We start from the raw sequence: 17,803 nt of genomic DNA on the forward strand, positions 1-17,803 counted from the left end.
CTTATATTTAACAAAACTGGAGTAATATGTTGGTTAATCTACATAATTTTAGGCGGGTTCTTAGGTAATGTTACAATTATTTAATTATATAGATTATATTCACAGTATAAGCCAAATCTTGAGAATGAATTATTTGAATAAAAGGAATAAAGGATGATCGATAAAAGTAAAACAAAGAAAATAAATTATGCCGTTAAATTGGGATATTTGGCTGCCTTAATCTCTGGAGATGCTTCTCCAAAACCCGCGTGTAAACAAATCACATATTTTTAATATAACAATAGCCGAAGCACATAAACAAGAGTGAAAGCCGAGTAATCAATTTCATTACTGTTCATTAGTAATGACATGCACTAGTTAGCTTATACAAAAGCATGCACTAATCAGCTTATCCAAAAGCACATTTAGAAATGCTTCTATTTTCCAACTTTTTTTTTTCTTCCATATTTTCTCGACAAAAATTCTCAAAACACTCCAAACTTCACCGATAGCTGCTGCTGGTGGCGATTTTTTTTTTTTTAATTAATAAATCAGATAATTTAACATACTTGAGAGTATAACAAACTATAACATTAATTTAACGTACATAATATTATAAAAATATAAGAAGTTGTTGATATGACAACAAACATAGTATTGTATTAAAATTTAAAGTATCTTAATACAACATATTCAATCCAATATAATTTAGTTTAATTAAGTGCAATGTACCAAATGCACCATACATATATTCATTAAATTTTCCTTCATTTCTAACTTCTCCAATGTATATGTTTTGAGTGTAATTATGTCTACATTTGAAACTAATTTTTTAAATTTTTTTTTATAATTGTTTAAAATTCATATATCCTCTTTGAAGGTAAGGAATTGTTCGTGGCTGCATGCTCAAATAGTTGAGATCCTTGTTAGGGCCAGTAGTTTGAGCTTGATTCAATTGTTTTGAACCATTAAATTTGATCAACTCATTGCACTTACTTATTGGCTGTAAAACTTACTCTATTAATAATCATAAAGCTTAATGAATCAATTCCAGTACGAGAAGTCCTTCCATGCATGTTACAACACTTTTTTTGTCATTATAAAACTGCTATCTCTGTGTGTAAATTCATTATAAAATTCTTTTTTAATTCAAATTATTTAAACAATTGAAGATAAATTAATTCTTTTTTTTTATTTGAATGAAATAAGCTATTCCTTTAACAGTTCTTTTCACACCCATCCCTTTTCGTAATTTATATTTATATTTTAAATTTTAATTGAAAATACTTTTTCAGAAACTTTTAAGAATTAAGAATCATGGAGATAAAAAATATGTAATAAGAAGAAAATAGTTTAAAATCTTAAAATTTGGATGTATTTATAAATAAAAACTTGAAAGGAATACTCTTTCGAAGAAAAGATTTAATGAGATAATGATTAATTATTCATTTATGAATTAATATTTTATAGATTAAACTGGGGGTATTTTAAGGAATATAATTAAAAAAGAGTGTCATAAGGATATTTAGGGGTGTTAAAAGCTATACTCATTTACATAAGCCATGGGAGTTAGGGTATTGAGTTTCTTTTTGTTTTGAATGAATTAGGAAAAATACAGAGACAAAGGGAAAAGTCATTACAAAGCTGTGAAGCTTGTGGGAGACACCCATTTGTAGCTTAAACTCCTAAGGTATTGTTCATGTCTTTTCGCTTTCCCACTTTCTCATGCAGCAGATGTACATATAATGAAATAGTCATACATAGTTGGTTAGGACTCCTGTCCATTAACTTAATAATGAATTTTATGAAAACTGATTATCTCATTGGAATTACATGGGTATTGGAAAACATTACTCCAGCCCCACCATCCCAATCATTTACTAAGTTCATCAGTCAAAGCTGGATTTTCCCTTTGTTCTTGAGATTCAAATTAAGGCAGCAAATTGCTCATCCCATACTATCCATGTAATATTGTGTAAAAGTGAAGGGCGTTTAGATGTGGAAAAACCTTACTCCTGCTGCCACGCCTCAAACAGATTGTGATCAGACAACACTTAGTTCATCATCAGTAGTCGGAGCTTCCATTTGTTCTTGAGATTCAAAGGCAGCAAGCTGCTTCCTCAGTGCTACTAATTCCTCCCCGGCATTGCATATGTATGCTGAGGTTTTTCTACCAGACAAAGTTGCTCCTTCCATGCTATCTATGTAATCCTGTGAGAGTGAAACAATTTAGGACAAATATCTCTTTTTTTCTATTGATGGTGACATATTTGGAATGAAACAATTATAAACAGTTACCTGTTTTGTATATGAGCCAGCAAGGAACAAGTTCTTCACTGGTGTCTTTTGATCAGGTCTGAAGGGGTCTTTACCAGGTCCCTCACGGTGCAAAGACTGCCCGATTTTGACAACAGATGACCAAATAACTTCTAAACCCTGGGACGATGGAAATAGAGCCAAAACCTGATAAAAGGAACCGTGAATGGATAATATAAACATATGTATATCATCCATAAAGTTGCATGGCTTTTTGTGGGGCTCAAAGTCACTAAAAATTGTAAGATAAACATCTAGGATAAGAAAAACGAAAAAGCGTAACCTAATATGTATTATATGAATTGAAGGTGTCACTGAACACTACCAACCTCCTTTGCCACTCTCCTTATGATTTCATCATTTGGTAAGGGCATGTAAGGATCGCCAGGTGTTAAAACACATCTGAAAGATAATACGGTTATAGTAAGCACCACAGAATACAAAGACACTTGGCAAAAGGAAGTCAATCAGATTCGATGGCACAAAATGAAACTAATAATGGCGAAAATAAGAAATTTTTCTTACTGGAGCAGTGAACCTTGCCCTTCTCTGTAGTAGTCTTCTGGTGAAGTGAGTGCCAGATCTGCAAAGCAAGGGAAATCAGCATCTGGAGTATACAAAAGATTATCTAACCCCAGAGCTTGCCTCAATTGCCTACATGTTCAAAACAAGGACCTGTTAAAAAATGGAAATCTCTTCAATGCATTAATAAAGGGAAGTGAAGTGAAGTGAAAGCTGATTTCTTAGGCCTTTAAAGAGCATCTTGTGTTTGAATTCCTGTAACCTCACGAAAGATTAGAGCATCACCTTGACCGTTCTAGGTCTTGCAACTCAGTAACCCAACCATTGTATCTAAGCTGCACTGTCACAACAGGCAATCCAACTAGCTCATAAATATTGTTGAAAAATTTCATTTCCCTCCACAATGATGGAAGTAATCGTTTAAATCCAGGGACATCACATGCTGCCATTAAATAGGAAGTTGTAGGAAGTTGAATAAAGGTAAAACATTCACCTAAATGATTCAGGAGAACAAAAAAGCAGAATTAGGAATAAATAAGGAAGATTTAACCACAAACCAGCAACTTATGCCCCCGCTTGCAGAACCTTCTTGTCAGTGGCCTGAAATAGAACCAGAACTTCTAAGACCATAAGCATTAAATAATAAACGCAAAGTACCTGCTTCTCACAGATGATATAAACAACTGATTTACAAATGTCTGGTCATTGCATTACCTCCATCAGAGAGAATATCAATAGACGAGTAAAAAAATAAATAACTAAACTAGCTTTTGCCGCCTAATTAGAGCCATGTGAGAAACAATTTACCTTAGACATGGCAAGTCCTTTGACATATGTTTCTCCATTAGCAGATTTATCATAAAGTATCTCTCTGCATCCCCACCTAAGATGGAACCTGTTCTAGCAAAAACAGACCCCAAGGTTAGGAAAATCAGTAGGAGAAAACAAACAAGAGTAACAAATCACCGCAATGATGTGAACCTCTAAATACAAATTTACCTGCCCCCTTTATCTGTGATAAATCTTCTTATGGGCCCACTCAAATAAACGTCTGGAGAACCCTTGAGCATCCGCAATAGGGAAGCCTCAGTCTTAGTTGCAAACTGTGCGAATATAGTGAGCATACAACGAGCACTGATGTTATTACGATCAATGAACCCAAGGGCATAAGCAACAGGACCCCACATTCTCAGAATACTCGTCTGTGTACCACCTTTGGACAAAAACCAATCAGACAAGCTTATCTGTAAGAAGAAATGAAGTTTTAGGTAAGATAACAATTTGTAGGACCAAGGATTGATATTAAAACAAACTAGAATATAAGATGTCATTCTTACACTATCCAAATCTCGTATGTCCTTCAAGGCTCCATCAGGATCAACGAGTGCCTTTACAACAGGACTCAGAGCAAGAGCACGAGCATTTCTTGCTTTATCATAAGTCTGCACTTGAGCAATACATGAGGCAAAGTACATCAAAAGAGAATCCAAAAGAGGCAAGAAGTTTCAACATGAAAGAAGAAATATTGTCTTATCATACTGCTAACTAATCAGAGTGCAAAAGATTACATCGACATAATCAAAATGGAACATAAATCCATATGCACCACCTTAAGCTAATTTGTAGAAAAAAATGCATGAATCCCATGTAAGGGAGCTCCGACTGGAAACCGGAAATCAAGTTCTGGAGTTAAAAATCAAAATCATAAACTGTATCAGAGATATTATTGGACTAGACAATCCATAATTGGCAGTGTCCAACCACCAAACATAACTATCAGTAGTCTTAAGTGATCAAGAAATAACCATACCACCAATTTCACCACCCTTATTCACAAATGTACGAGTATGATCCTTCATGAGTAAATTTTTGTCCGCACTGACCTGTAGACATCCATGAAAAACTATCAGATTATTAACACAGGGTCAATTTAAAGAGGAGCTATGATTCTGATCCATCATTATATTTGAAGAACATATTCATATTTTCTTACAACGAGTAAACTATAACCAGTTATCATCACTATAGATGGCATGGTCAAGAGGAATTATAGTTCTTGTTTCAAGAATCTCGAATTGGCTAGTCTGCTTTTATAATCATTCAAACACACATCCACAACTAAGCAAGCTTTACCTTTTTCATCAATCGGAACAGATTATTGTAGCATCCAAAGAAAATGTGCAGGCCGATTTCAGTATGGTTTCCATGTTTATCGATAAATGAACCCACTTTACCACCAATGAAAGACCTTGATTCATCTATATCCACCTGGAAGAAAAAGGGAAAAAAGAAAAAATCTTCTAATTTCTTTCACCATCAACAAAATCAGTAAAACACATACTAATTCAAAATGAAATAAACTCTGTGAATTGAAATAATGCCTGCTCTAAAGAAAATGATAACTGGTATTGATTTTTCTGAACTGATGATAAAAGCTTCTGCTATTTACTTCGAAAAAATTGAGTAACTTCAAATTTTGAGTTTAGGCAAGAGGATGAATGGTAAAAGTGAGACATTTTAGGGGAAAAGAAAATACTTGAGAGGCCAATGAAACATTCAAAAGATTGAAATCTAAATGAGCAAAGCCTCATGGCCTTGATCCAACAATTCCACTGCTGTTGACATGCCTGCAAGCCCAGCTCCAATAATAGCCACTTTCAGCCTTGGTCCTGTATAATGTTCCGGTTCTGGTGGAAACAAACACTTGGGAGCTGCCAAGTATACCATTCAATTATCCACAGCGATATTGGAAAAACATACATGTTTGAAAGTACTAAACATGTCTCCCGAAAAAAATACAAAGCACAATTGCATAAGCATTTCATTTCCCAATAAATTTCAAGAATACAAAATACTTGGTCTGTTCTTGAGTTCCTTTAAGAAAATTTCCGCTAGAGAGCACGCAAGCCACTCAATAACACTCCAAAGTCAGATTTTAAACGTTATCTTGATCTATAAGTACAATCCATGAACCATTCTGCCACAAATTCAATTAAAAATTATTCAAGTAAAATGCCAAATTCTCCATCAATAGCCTCAAAAACTCATAACTAGAAAACACTACAGAACAAAAAGAGCTCCCAGCAATAAACACATAAAAATCCCACCAAGCAACATAAATCAAAATACCCAGAAACCAGAAAAGCCAAAAGATCAATACTTGGTAAAAAAACAAATCAAATAAAACAAAAAGAAGAGAAATTTATCATTAACACTCATATCAGAAACGTTAGTGTCCAAAGAAGCCCGTACACAGAATCTTGGAACCTTCACTTGAACCGAGACCAACAAACACTAGTAACTGGAGTTGCAGGAAACAGAAGTGAAGAAACCATATTGAAAATCCTGAGCTGAAATCAAGAAATTCAATTGGAACTCAATTCAGCCCGACCCAGCTCCGCTCTCTTTTGTTACGGTAACAAAGTATTTTTATTTTATATCAGCAAAGATTTGTCAATATATACAAAAATTAAGTACGAAACTAAAACAGTAAAAGAGGGTATCTTTGAGTTTAAGAATCTAACAAGATGCTAAGGAAGAGAGTTTTGTCAGGGAACTGAACTGTTTTGGAAAAGTTTGCAAAGTAGGGGTGCTTGCGGCTGATTTTTGGTCAATGAATAAAAAACTATAATACCAAACTAAGAACATTAAATTGGTTTTGGAAAATAAGACTTTTCCCACGTTAAGCACCGCAATAAGCACCAAAAGGTGCGTTTTGGGTATAGTATAAAACGAGCCAACTCACGTGACACACAAATAACCACCACAACACACGCGCAATAGATCTCACGCGACACACACCTTTTCTTCATTTGCTCTCATAGAAATCTCAATGTTTCTCTTACCGTGTCTCTCTTTGATCTCCATTATCAAACTTTCTCAAGCAGTGGTGCTCGGCGTTTATCTCTGGTTATGGGTCTCTCACCGTGGGTCTGCTATCTCTCTTCTCTGTCGTCTCTATTCTCAAACTTTCTCAGGCAGCCGTGGGTCTCTCACCGTTTCATTAAGTAATTTATTTAACTTAATTTAAATTAAAATAATGGGTTGCAAATTGAAACTAAAGTGAAATGGGCTGCTGCCATTTCCTACCTTGAGTTGATAGAAAGGTGCTTATGGTCTACAGCATATGCAAATTGAAACTAAAGTGAAAGCCCATGCCTTTTTGTTTATAGAGATCGACTAGACAAGTTTTTTACAAAAAATCTCTGGCCAACCTTCCTGCAAAAGCTTTTTTGGTCCTCGATAGGAAGGGAAACACCCCTAAATTGCCAGAAATTGCGTCATTGGAGAGGATGAAATGGTTTAGGCTCCTAGGGGCTGCGTTCTTTTTTTTTTTTCATTTTCAATGAAATTAAAAAAAAAAGTATAACTCCTAATCTATAGCATACATGCCTGCAGAAATTGATTGTAACCCCATAAATTTTCATATATATTAAAGGGTCCGCTACTTTACAACAGTTGTAACGTACCACACTTTTTGTCCATATGCGTAATGGCCGTAGGATTTGGAGCGCTTTCATCTAACGGTTCAGATGAGTTCTGAATATAAGTAAAGTAGTCGGTTGCCAACCGAGACTGTAGATAAATATAATAAAAAATTAAATAACTCAAAATTGTTAAAAATTAGGTGATTGAATCAGTGTTGAGAGGACATGGTCGAATTCATTGTGAAAACCCATTAATTCTTGAAATCTGTTTGACACAGTAAAATCAGATCATGAAATTAATTGCTAATTGAAGTGCAGTCGTATGAGGCTGAAGTAATTTTGAAATTGCGGCAGAGGAATTGAAGACGATTATGTCGTTGTGGCAGCCAACAATGACCGACATTGGGTGGAGCCGAAACTTTAGGAATTAGGCAAATGTAATTATATGGGAAAAGGGTGGAAAAAAGTCTGTTTGATCCATTGATTAGCCATTCGATCGGATGCAGCAGGTAACTACTGATAAGAAATTGTAAATTTTGAATGAAAGATTTAATTGTGGTAATGAAGTTAGGATTTTTTGTTATGTTTTTTATGGAAGAATTAGAGAAGGGGAGAATGCTTTCCAGGAAGCATTGTTTAATTTCATTGTTTAATTATTGTTACTGGATTTGCAATGTATTTGAACTTGAAAATAAGAAAACAGTAAGATTTTGAATTCGTTGTTGGAGCTTTTAGAATTTAGATGTGTTTGGTTAATACTTATCTCATATTCTCCAGCTGCAATGCTTCTTTTTTTTTTATGTAACAACTCCCGGTTTGTTATATTTCTCTATTAGATTTTTTATTGTCAAAGGCTTTAGATTCTTCCAATTTTTTTTTATCACTATTTTTCTCTTTCCAATACTGAAGATTTTGGTTTTGGTCTTGTTTTGTTGTTTTAAAAATTTTCCAACCCATGTATTTGATCATGGTTTCATACTGTCAGGTTTTACAGACCAAGAGGACCAAGAAGGCAGGAATTGTTGGAAAGTATGGTATGTATTAAGGCTATTTTTATTCATTTTTCCGGTTTGTTTAGTGTCCTCAAGTATAGATGTTATGGTAATATAGGCTTAGATTTTTTTTTCCCTTGGGATATTTTTATATCAATAGCAGGTAGAAGTATTATATCTCATTAAGCTTTGAGCATGAATTGTGGGTTATTGACATGTTTATTCAAGAAAGTTTGCTACTGGCATTATATAAATAGAGATTTATAATAGGAAGCATATTATGAAAAGCCTTGTGGTGGTCTTTCTCTAGCTTCTGTTATCCCTACTTTGATGCTTTAGTTTCTTTTTGCATGTGTGGCTTAGGGATCTTGGAATTATAAGTATTATTCTTTTCCAAGTACTCATTATGGTGCCAGTCTTAAGAAGGTGGAGGTCAGTCAACACAGTAAGTACTTCTGTGAATTCTATGGGAAGGTCATACATTCCCCTCTTTCCTGCTCTTTATCATTTTTCATTCCTTTTTATGCTCATGGTTCAATGACTGTTCGCTTTTGCTTGTGGATGTAGTAAATGTTTACATATTCCTTGCTGTAGAAGTACGCTGCGAAGAGGAAGGTTGTGGGAATCTGGGGTTGCAAAGACTCTGGCAAAGTTGAAAGCTGGAGGTGCTTACACTTTGAAGTAACATTCTCATTGGCTGTCATATTTACTTTTATAATTCAATTTAAATGATTCTAGATTCTGTCCTATGTTCCTTTTCAGGATTTCTAGTGCTGTGACCGTGAAAAATATCATTTGGAGGGTGAAGGAGCAGATTGAGAGTTAATTTTGTTGCCAATCTATCTTTTTTTTTTCATTTATTCGTGATGGGAGTAATTCCTGGGGCAGGATTGTCTAAATGGATTTCTATACTTGGATATTTGGTTTTAAATAGATTTTAATGGACTTTTAGTTTTATGGTATTAGCCGCATGGTCTATTGCTTCAAAATTTTGGTGTAAAAAATCATGGCTATAATTATTTAAATGGGCCACAATAAAAATTGATCTCCACCATTAGTAATCATTTATAAGAAACTAGCTCCAATTGAAACCAGATATTTTGTTTGTGTATTTTAGTGAAATGAAATCAATTCCTTTAAAGGCATAAGTTGATTATCCTTTTGGATTTAATCTATTAAGGCATTGATTTATTTCATTGAAAGAACTATTGAGTTCACGTACAACAAAGGTTGGGCTCGAAGGTCTTTTACCAGCGCTCCAAACTCTTGCATTACATTTAGCTTTACAAAACTCTTAAGAAGATGGAAAAAGGCAAATATTAACTAAACACACAAGCTATTGTCGTCACCTATGTTCTCTCCTTCCATTCCCCATTAGTCTAGGAATGCATATAAACATTTAAAAAGACAGGCATAATATAGTGCTCTTTCACCATCTTACTCTAAGAAGCATCATTAATGTAGGGACTTCAAAAATTTGAGGCCCCTTCGACAAAGAAAGGTGATGACGAGAGGACGATGACTCATTAATCATCATCGTCTAAAAGCTGTATAGACTCTAGTCAATTGTATTACTATATGAGATGCATATAGGTATATATCATACAATGGCAAGAGGGATGCGATCTTTGCTGTTGCTGTGATGCATTTGCTTTTGTACAGCCTTAAATACAGCAACTCTAGATGCATTTTGCTGTTAACTTTCTCATCTATCCTAGCCACATCATAAGAATTTTCAGCTGCTTGTCGTGCTTCCTGATTACAAGATAACAACAATAAGAAAAAAAATCCCCACTCGAACAACAATTAACTTGAAGAAAGTTATTATGACATTAACAAGTTTGTGTAGCTCAGTGTGGTTTTCTCACAGACAACGAAAAATTAAAAATAACTTCCGACTGTTATCTTAAATTTCATTAATCTTTCTAACATCAATAAAATGCTGAAAGTAAAGACTTGTTAAGTATATTACAAAAGGAACATTAAAACATCTACAGTGAGACAATAAAGTTGTAATAAATTTTAGGCATTAGCAGCTGTAGAGTGGTAATTGAATAAAAGTTTGGTTAAAAAGGTTTAAATACATGCACTGCATTGAGTACTTTGGAGTGGTAAACTGCAATAGGTGATACAGGATGAGTCGTATTCTGTGTACTTGGAATGTCAATAATTCCATTTTGCCCAGATTGGTTTTCCCATTTTTGAATGTGTACATTCCAAGCCCTTGTCTTATACCCTCATGCCAGACTCCTCCATACCAATGCCCATTTGGCAAAAGAATAGACGCTGAATCCATGCATCTTGTCCGCAAAATATTCTCTAGCATATGTGTCCCCATTTCTAAGTAAGAAACTTGGATATCAATATGGGAAGAAAAAGATTCATATGCCTGTGCATTAAAAAAAATAAACCAGAACAAACAATTACTACAATCTACCAACTACAATCTACCATTAAACTCACTATCTAATAAAATTCAGCAATGTATCCAAACCAACAAAATGAACACAAATTATCCTTATAAATGACATCTTCAAGATCACTATAACCTTTGTCCACTGATTAATAAAATTACCATCAAACCTAAGCTCACTTGCATTATCATCCAATAGATGTCAGCGAATCCACTAAGGGGTAACAATCTAGTACTAATGTAAGAACACTAATTTGAAACCAGTGAAACACAATCACATTATCAATATCACTAGTAAACTCATGGTGATGAAATCAAATGATACAAAGAGCAGACTTCATAAATCAAAACTACATGGCTCACACTATAATCCTTATTGACCATATTCTAATAGATAAATGCCTCATCTTTCCTCATCCATGCAAGCACCACTTCGTTAATTCAATTCAATGCAATTAACAATGTCCTCAAAATCGAAGTAAAAACCAGAAAAGTAGATCAATAACCATGGAAACCAATGCAAATTCAAAGTTCATCGGTCCCCAACTCTGATAACATATAGCGTAATCCAATCACAAAAACTTTATAAATATTAACATGAGACACCCCAATTAATTAATAAAACTAAATCCATAAGGGGAAAAACATTACCTTAAATGGCAATGGCCAAGGCCGTGCTTGACCCCCCACTTAAATTCGCCAACATATCGACTCACATCCTCACAAGTATGAACTCCACATCCATGACTTTGCCCATTAGACCACTCGCCTGCATAAACATCTGTGGTATAAAACTTATAAACCCCAAATCCATGCCTAAGATCTTGCCTATATTAGCCCCTATATCAGCTCCCTCTGGCCCAAGTCTCGTCTCCATACCCACCATATTTGCCATCAACTCCAACCACCCTCATATCTGCCACTTAGATAATAACTCCCAGAATATTTCCCTTTTTGATACCTATCTTTATAAACGTCACTCTTGCTGTAAACTTGCACCCAGCAACCCGAATTTCCCCTCTTTTCTAGCTTGGGCCTTGACCTAATTGACCAAAACACAGGCAGTGGCAGCCTCAAGATTTTGGAAGAATTAGCAAGCTTAATTGAGGAAGAACAGACGAAGAACAAACGGATAAAAGGCAGGCGAGAAAGAGCGAGATTGAGAGAGAACAATAAAGCCGCGGAGAAGGCAAAACCCAACAAGAAATCGAGAAAAAAATGAATGACTCAGATGAAAAACAAGAAAATAAAAAAGGGCATCGATAACAACATAATCAGTTGCAAATGAATTCTCAAAGGATGGAGGTATTTGCAGCAGCAGATTTGGCAGCAATCAAAACGATAAACAGAGACTGGGTTTGCGAATTAGGAGAATTGAATTGAGGGTTTAAGTTATTCGATCAGCACAAGAACTGCAACTGGCCACAACGGTTGCAAGTAGCTTGATCAATTATGTAATAATTAATTTCATCGTTAGATTGAATGAGAAAGCATCCAACGGCTTCGTTCAATAAAGACAAAAACTGTGGTATAATACCACAGTTGTAACGTAGGCGGACCCTATATTAAATTATGGAAATTGGGCTTTCATCGAGAATTATGTGTGGCCCGTAACACTTATTGAGAGGTTATTTATGAGATAATTTTAAGAAAATGATTATTTTTCCTAATTAAATAGGGTTTCTTAAGACTCCCAATTCATATTTTTTCTCTCCCATAACCCTAAATTCACAATGTTTATTCTTCTTCCCTGCTGCTCTTTACGCTCTTACCCAAATCCTATGATTCAAACCTTTGTTTAGGAGAGAATCAAGCGACGGGTAAGTTATTCTTCATGTTCTCAACAGATTTCTAATCACTCTATCTAGCTAGGGTTTATATTGGCACGATTCTAATGGTTGTAGATCATAATGCATGGTTTAGAATATATTTAGGCTTTGTTTAGGGTTTTGATTTATTATGAGTTTAGTTAATCAATCCTTAACGTATTAAGCACAGGATAATTCTGGACAGCATGAGTATCTCAAATTTAAAGCTATATTTTCTGAACGAATTTTCTTATAAAATTTATATTTCTGGAAACTAGACATGTAGGGCCTCTTGATTAAATTTTATTTCATTGAATTCGACTTCGTTTTGAATTTTATATGTATTTTCGAAATAGAAACCACTGCACTGGAAAACTGCGATTCCAACATTGCGATCGGATCCACAAGACTATTTGTACCATCAAATGAACTCGGAAAATTCTGAAAGTTTATATGTAGGTTAATATATGTGTCTAGGATTCCCAGTTTTAATTTTATAATTTCTGATTAGTATTTTATTTATAAAAATTACGGAACCCGTTCTGTTTGGTTTAGATTATGTGAAAACAGTTTCGAGTTTGCTGAGAAGTAAATAATTTTTACAATGATTTTGATATCGGATCCTCTTGTAAATTTTACATGAGGTACTCATAGATGTCCAGAATAGTTTCATAGGATATTATATCATTCTGAGTTTTAGATTAAGAGTTAAAATTCTGAGAATCAGACATGTACGGGTATGAACTAGAAAATCAGATTCTTAGAATAAGTTATTAATTGTCATATCTTGTATTTGTTTAAGGTATTGAAGGTGATTGAGGCTCTTAGAAGCTTAGAGGTGTGTTTATTCAAATTCATTTGTCGAGGTAAGTAACTTCATTCCTAGTATACTAGATATGTATAAGTATTTTGATATTATTATTATAAGTGTAAATGTTTTTTTATACTACTTAAAGGATTAATTGATTTTGATAACAAAATTAGTTTTATGTAAATGTTTTAAAGATAAATTCTCTTTAACAAAGTATTTTATAAATGCTTTTGAATATGTAAGTTATTTTGTTACATGCCTACTTTTATGATTTTATTTATAAAGTGTTATGCAAGCCTAAATTATTAATATGAACTTTTATGAACTGATACGAATGTTTTGTACCTATGTTTGATTTCAATTATTGATGATTGTATGAGATTCTTAATGTTTTGGTTCATTGTCCATAGTTATTCTGATTCTGATTCTGATTCTGATCGTAATATATGATATATCTGTCTGGACCAGTACTGGGTTTATGTTCTGAGTGTGTACAAGACATTCTGATTCTGTTTCTGACCGGGTCACCGGGACTATAGGTGACACTATGTGACATGAGCTAACCTTGTGTTTTTTGTATACGTATTACATGATTTGCTTCGCAAGTAAATATGCTTTTGAATATTCTGAATTATTAAGAATTTATCTTATGTTATCGTGATATATCGTTTTTATGAAAATTATGGATTATGATATATGTTTTAATTAAAAGAAGGCTTGCAATATTTTTTGTATCGATAGGCCTAGTGTGTTAGGAATGGTTTTACTTACCGAGTTGACGGCTCACCCCTCGTCATTACTTTTTGCAAATTAAGTTTCTTTTGAGAGGTACGCTTAGCTTTGGAATTAGTAATTTCCAGTTTCTGTTTGCCATTGAATAAGAGGAGGAATAGACTCGTGTTTCTATTTAGTTATTTCTATTATGAACGTGTAATTTGGAGTTTGAGACTTTTGTTATTTTTTTTTATGTCCTCGGGAGAGATTATTTAGTATTAGACGTTTGAATTTATGGATTTATTTGAATAAGAATTGGAGGTATTTCAGTTTGAACTTATGAGCAAAGATTATGATTTGTGAGTAATCTTCTTCTTCACGTGCTCCGTACATGTTAGATTTTGGGGTCACAATCGACGATGAGTGAAGTCAATCACCAAGATGCAACTCAATTTCTCACACAGCTAAGAGGATGATATACCGTGAGAGAGCCGACGGATTTCACATCGTGAGGAACAGTCCACAAGTAAAACAGAAAATGCCTTGGGAGAATTAGTTGTTCAGATTTCTAGCTTGAATGAGGAATGAGTTTGGTGTGAATGAGAGTGAGAGTGATACGTGCGTGAGATGCGCATGTAATGTGTTTGTTTGTTCAAACAGTGGCTTTTTATATTGCACACAAAACACACCGTTCGGGGCTTACTGTGGTGCTTACTGTGTGCTGAATATCGGTGCTGATTGGTTTTTTGTTGAGGAGCGGGGTGCCTCACTTATTCGGTGGATGTGAGCTATTTAGGCTTTTTGTGGAGTTAAGGAGAATTGAGATGGCGGTCAATATGGAGGGAGTTTGACTTCAGGTGCGGAGGGCTGGCAAAAATCATTTTAAACCTGCGAAACAATAAAAAAAGAGGTCAGAGGTGGAGCCGGGGGTGGCCGACGACCACAATCCTATACTCAAGTTAGAGTTGGGTTATCTCAGATTATAGAGCTTGCAAGCTCTTAGTAATGAAGGTTTTGAGGTTGAAAAAACCTTAGTTTTTTGTGTTGTGTGTGTTCACTTACTTGATAAAAATTAAACCTAAGTATTTATATGGTGTACTCCGGTCGTCGTGCCACCTGGCGCTATTTTAATGGCATTCACTGTTGTCATGTCAGGAATATTATTATTTTCATACATATGGCGGCTTAGGCGTTTCAAAAATATGGGTGGAGAGCAAGTTTGAGGCATATTCACGTGTTAGGCATAGTGGAGTGGTCCCACATACCTCTGCAATTCTGTTGTAATTTTGCAGGCATGGTAGGAAAATTTGGTGGTCCCAACTGTCATAATATCAAACTTTTGGTTGATTCGCTGGCGTGACAGGCGGCTGTCTCCTCTTTTGTAGCACGAGATTTCCTCACCGATTCTTTATTTTTTTACACGTATTCAACTTATCTTTTTTTGAGATTCGGAGCCCATCTATCCCTTGACATTTTTACGAACCTTTTTCCTGACCTTTTTGCCCTTACTCGGTGTTCCCCAGGTACTAAGTTTTGTGGGGTAGGTCAGGTACCTCGGGTACCAAGTTTTGTAGATTAGGTTGGCTCCACCGAGTATCCCGAGTACTGAATTTATGGTGTAACTTAGGTATCTCGAGTAACAAGTTTATAGTGTAGATCAGGTAATCGAGCTTATAGTGAATGTTGGGTACCAAGTTTATTGTGTAGGCTGTGTATCTTGAGTGTCGAGTTTATAGTGTAGCACGAGTATCTTGGGTACCGAGCTAATGGTGTGGGTTGAGTATCTGGGATATCGAGTTTATAGTGTAGGTCGGGTATCTTGGGTACTGAGCTAATGGTGCAGGTCGGATACCCCCAAAGAATAACTAATAGTTACATAACCTTTGTATCGACACGTAGCGCTTCATTTTCAACATTCTATTTATCCCAAACAAGGGGTATTCAAAATTCAATCAGATCCGCTCAATTCGTCTGATTTATAAAAATTCGATCCGTGTATTGGTAGATCAAATTGGACTGAAAATTTAAAAATTCGCACTCGATGGATGGGATATAGATTTATTTCTATAAATTCGTAAAAATCCTTGAATCCGTAAAAAATAAAAAATATTTATTTAAATTAAAGTATAGCTAAATTAACACAATATTATATCTTATTCGATAACAATATAAAATAAAAAATAATTAGATATTTAAATAAGCAAATATACCTTCCGAAACATTAAAAATTCTAAAGCAAAACAAAAACCCTGAGCTAAACAAAACATTTTGACATATCACACCAAATATTTATCCCATCACACGCACAAGCCATCACTGTTTCACTTCACCACTTGAAGTAATTAAACATAATTCCTTACTTTTTTTTTCAAGTTCTTCAAGTTTCTTAATTTCTTCATGTTACATCTAAACTCTCAAGTTTCAATATTTAAATTCATAATTTTAGTTAATTTTCATGTATTGATCTAAATAAATGAATTTTTCTTTTTGGTGTGTTATATTTTAAATTGTTGAATATATTATTCTAACTTTATTTAAACAATTAATTTTTTTAAATCTTGCTCAATTTTGAATTTAATTGATAGTAAGATTATTTTTACATTAGATTTTTTAATTTAATAAATTATTTATATATTAGATTTTTTTTATTTAATTACTTCGTAGATTGGACAAAATTAAAAAGATTTAATTCGCAAATGAATTCACTAATGATGGATTAGATATTAATTGAGTTAAATCTGCATCCGATCCGCATACATATAAATTGAATTTGAATTGTATTTCACTAATTCGTAGATTGGATTGGATTGAATTGAAATTTTATCATCTCCTTTCTTTTTTCGGTTATTACACAAACGTTAGTGCTTGTGAATAGCACAAAATGTTAGTGAGCACAAAATGTCATTAACGATAATGGATGGAACGACCAAACCAACCAACTAAATTTTAAAAGGAGGGAATGATACATAATATTTTAATTGGGTTCTTAATTAATTTATTATCAAGTAATTGTATGTACTTATTTAATAGATACCCTTATCTTTGGAAAAGGCTGAGAAAAAGGCCACGATGGTGTGTTCACATTTTTTTTAGGCCGAACGTTGCTAGCTTCGGCTTAAATAAGGCTTTTGTATTTTTGTGCCGTTTTTTTTTTCTGAGTATTTTCATATTTTGTGCTAATTTACACCAAAGAAAATGTGTAGACACTTTTTGAGTATGACTTTTCCTTTTTTTTTACTTTCATAGTTACTGTTAAAAAATCTGTTGAAACTCAGAACCTCCCATGTGGACTCTAGAATGTGACAGTTTTAGATATCTGAGTCCATAATATCATTAGGAGTAATAAAAGGAATAAACAAATTTCAATCATAAAAGAATTTGGTCAAACTTTGCACCGAAATGTGAAAATTAAGAGTGTCACAAAATGCCTGTGATAATGAAATAATGTGCCATCCTTAAAGGCTTAAACCTAATATTACTAGAACCTATACGTGAAAGCTTTAAGAAAACATGTGATAAATTTTTCTTGGAATTTATTCTTTTTTGTTTTAATTTACGCGAGAGATAGTTAAAAAGCGTAAAATTTTAAAGTTCGTAACAAAACAAAAACTTACATATGTTGGGCGCACCATGTGGTTCGTCTGATAATATTTGATACGTACATATTCATTTTAAAATTGGTGAATCGTAATAAAAAATTTATATGTAATAATTGAATGAGATCCATGGATCAACAATTGTAAATTAACTGTTGGTTTTATAATAAAAATCTTTATGTACATACCAAATTAGAAAACGTTATAAGTAAATTAAGATTTTCA

General features: G+C 34.0%; 1 protein-coding gene, 2 long non-coding RNA genes and 1 pseudogene across 9 annotated transcripts in view; 1 reads left to right on the top strand and 3 right to left on the bottom strand.

The window, feature by feature from the left end:
- Positions 1 to 17,803, bottom strand: part of LOC102625791 (importin subunit alpha-1a-like) — a 170,404-nt gene that overhangs the window by 144,234 nt on the left and 8,367 nt on the right. The window lies entirely within an intron of this gene.
- LOC102613928 (zeta-carotene desaturase, chloroplastic/chromoplastic-like) lies at positions 1,549 to 6,640 on the bottom strand (annotated as a pseudogene).
- Positions 6,905 to 9,311, top strand: LOC102628595 (uncharacterized). Its single transcript, XR_008055097.1, has 5 exons — positions 6,905 to 7,753; positions 8,230 to 8,278; positions 8,600 to 8,681; positions 8,804 to 8,901; positions 8,999 to 9,311. It is a non-coding gene; the product is annotated as an uncharacterized LOC102628595 (long non-coding RNA).
- Positions 9,403 to 12,139, bottom strand: LOC102628096 (uncharacterized). The gene is made up of 2 exons (XR_008055095.1): positions 11,301 to 12,139; positions 9,403 to 10,576 (listed from the first exon to the last, which is right to left on the bottom strand). It is a non-coding gene; the product is annotated as an uncharacterized LOC102628096 (long non-coding RNA).

Source organism: Citrus sinensis, chromosome 5 (assembly GCF_022201045.2).
Source record: "Citrus sinensis cultivar Valencia sweet orange chromosome 5, DVS_A1.0, whole genome shotgun sequence".
Taxonomy (NCBI): Eukaryota; Viridiplantae; Streptophyta; class Magnoliopsida; order Sapindales; family Rutaceae; genus Citrus; species Citrus sinensis.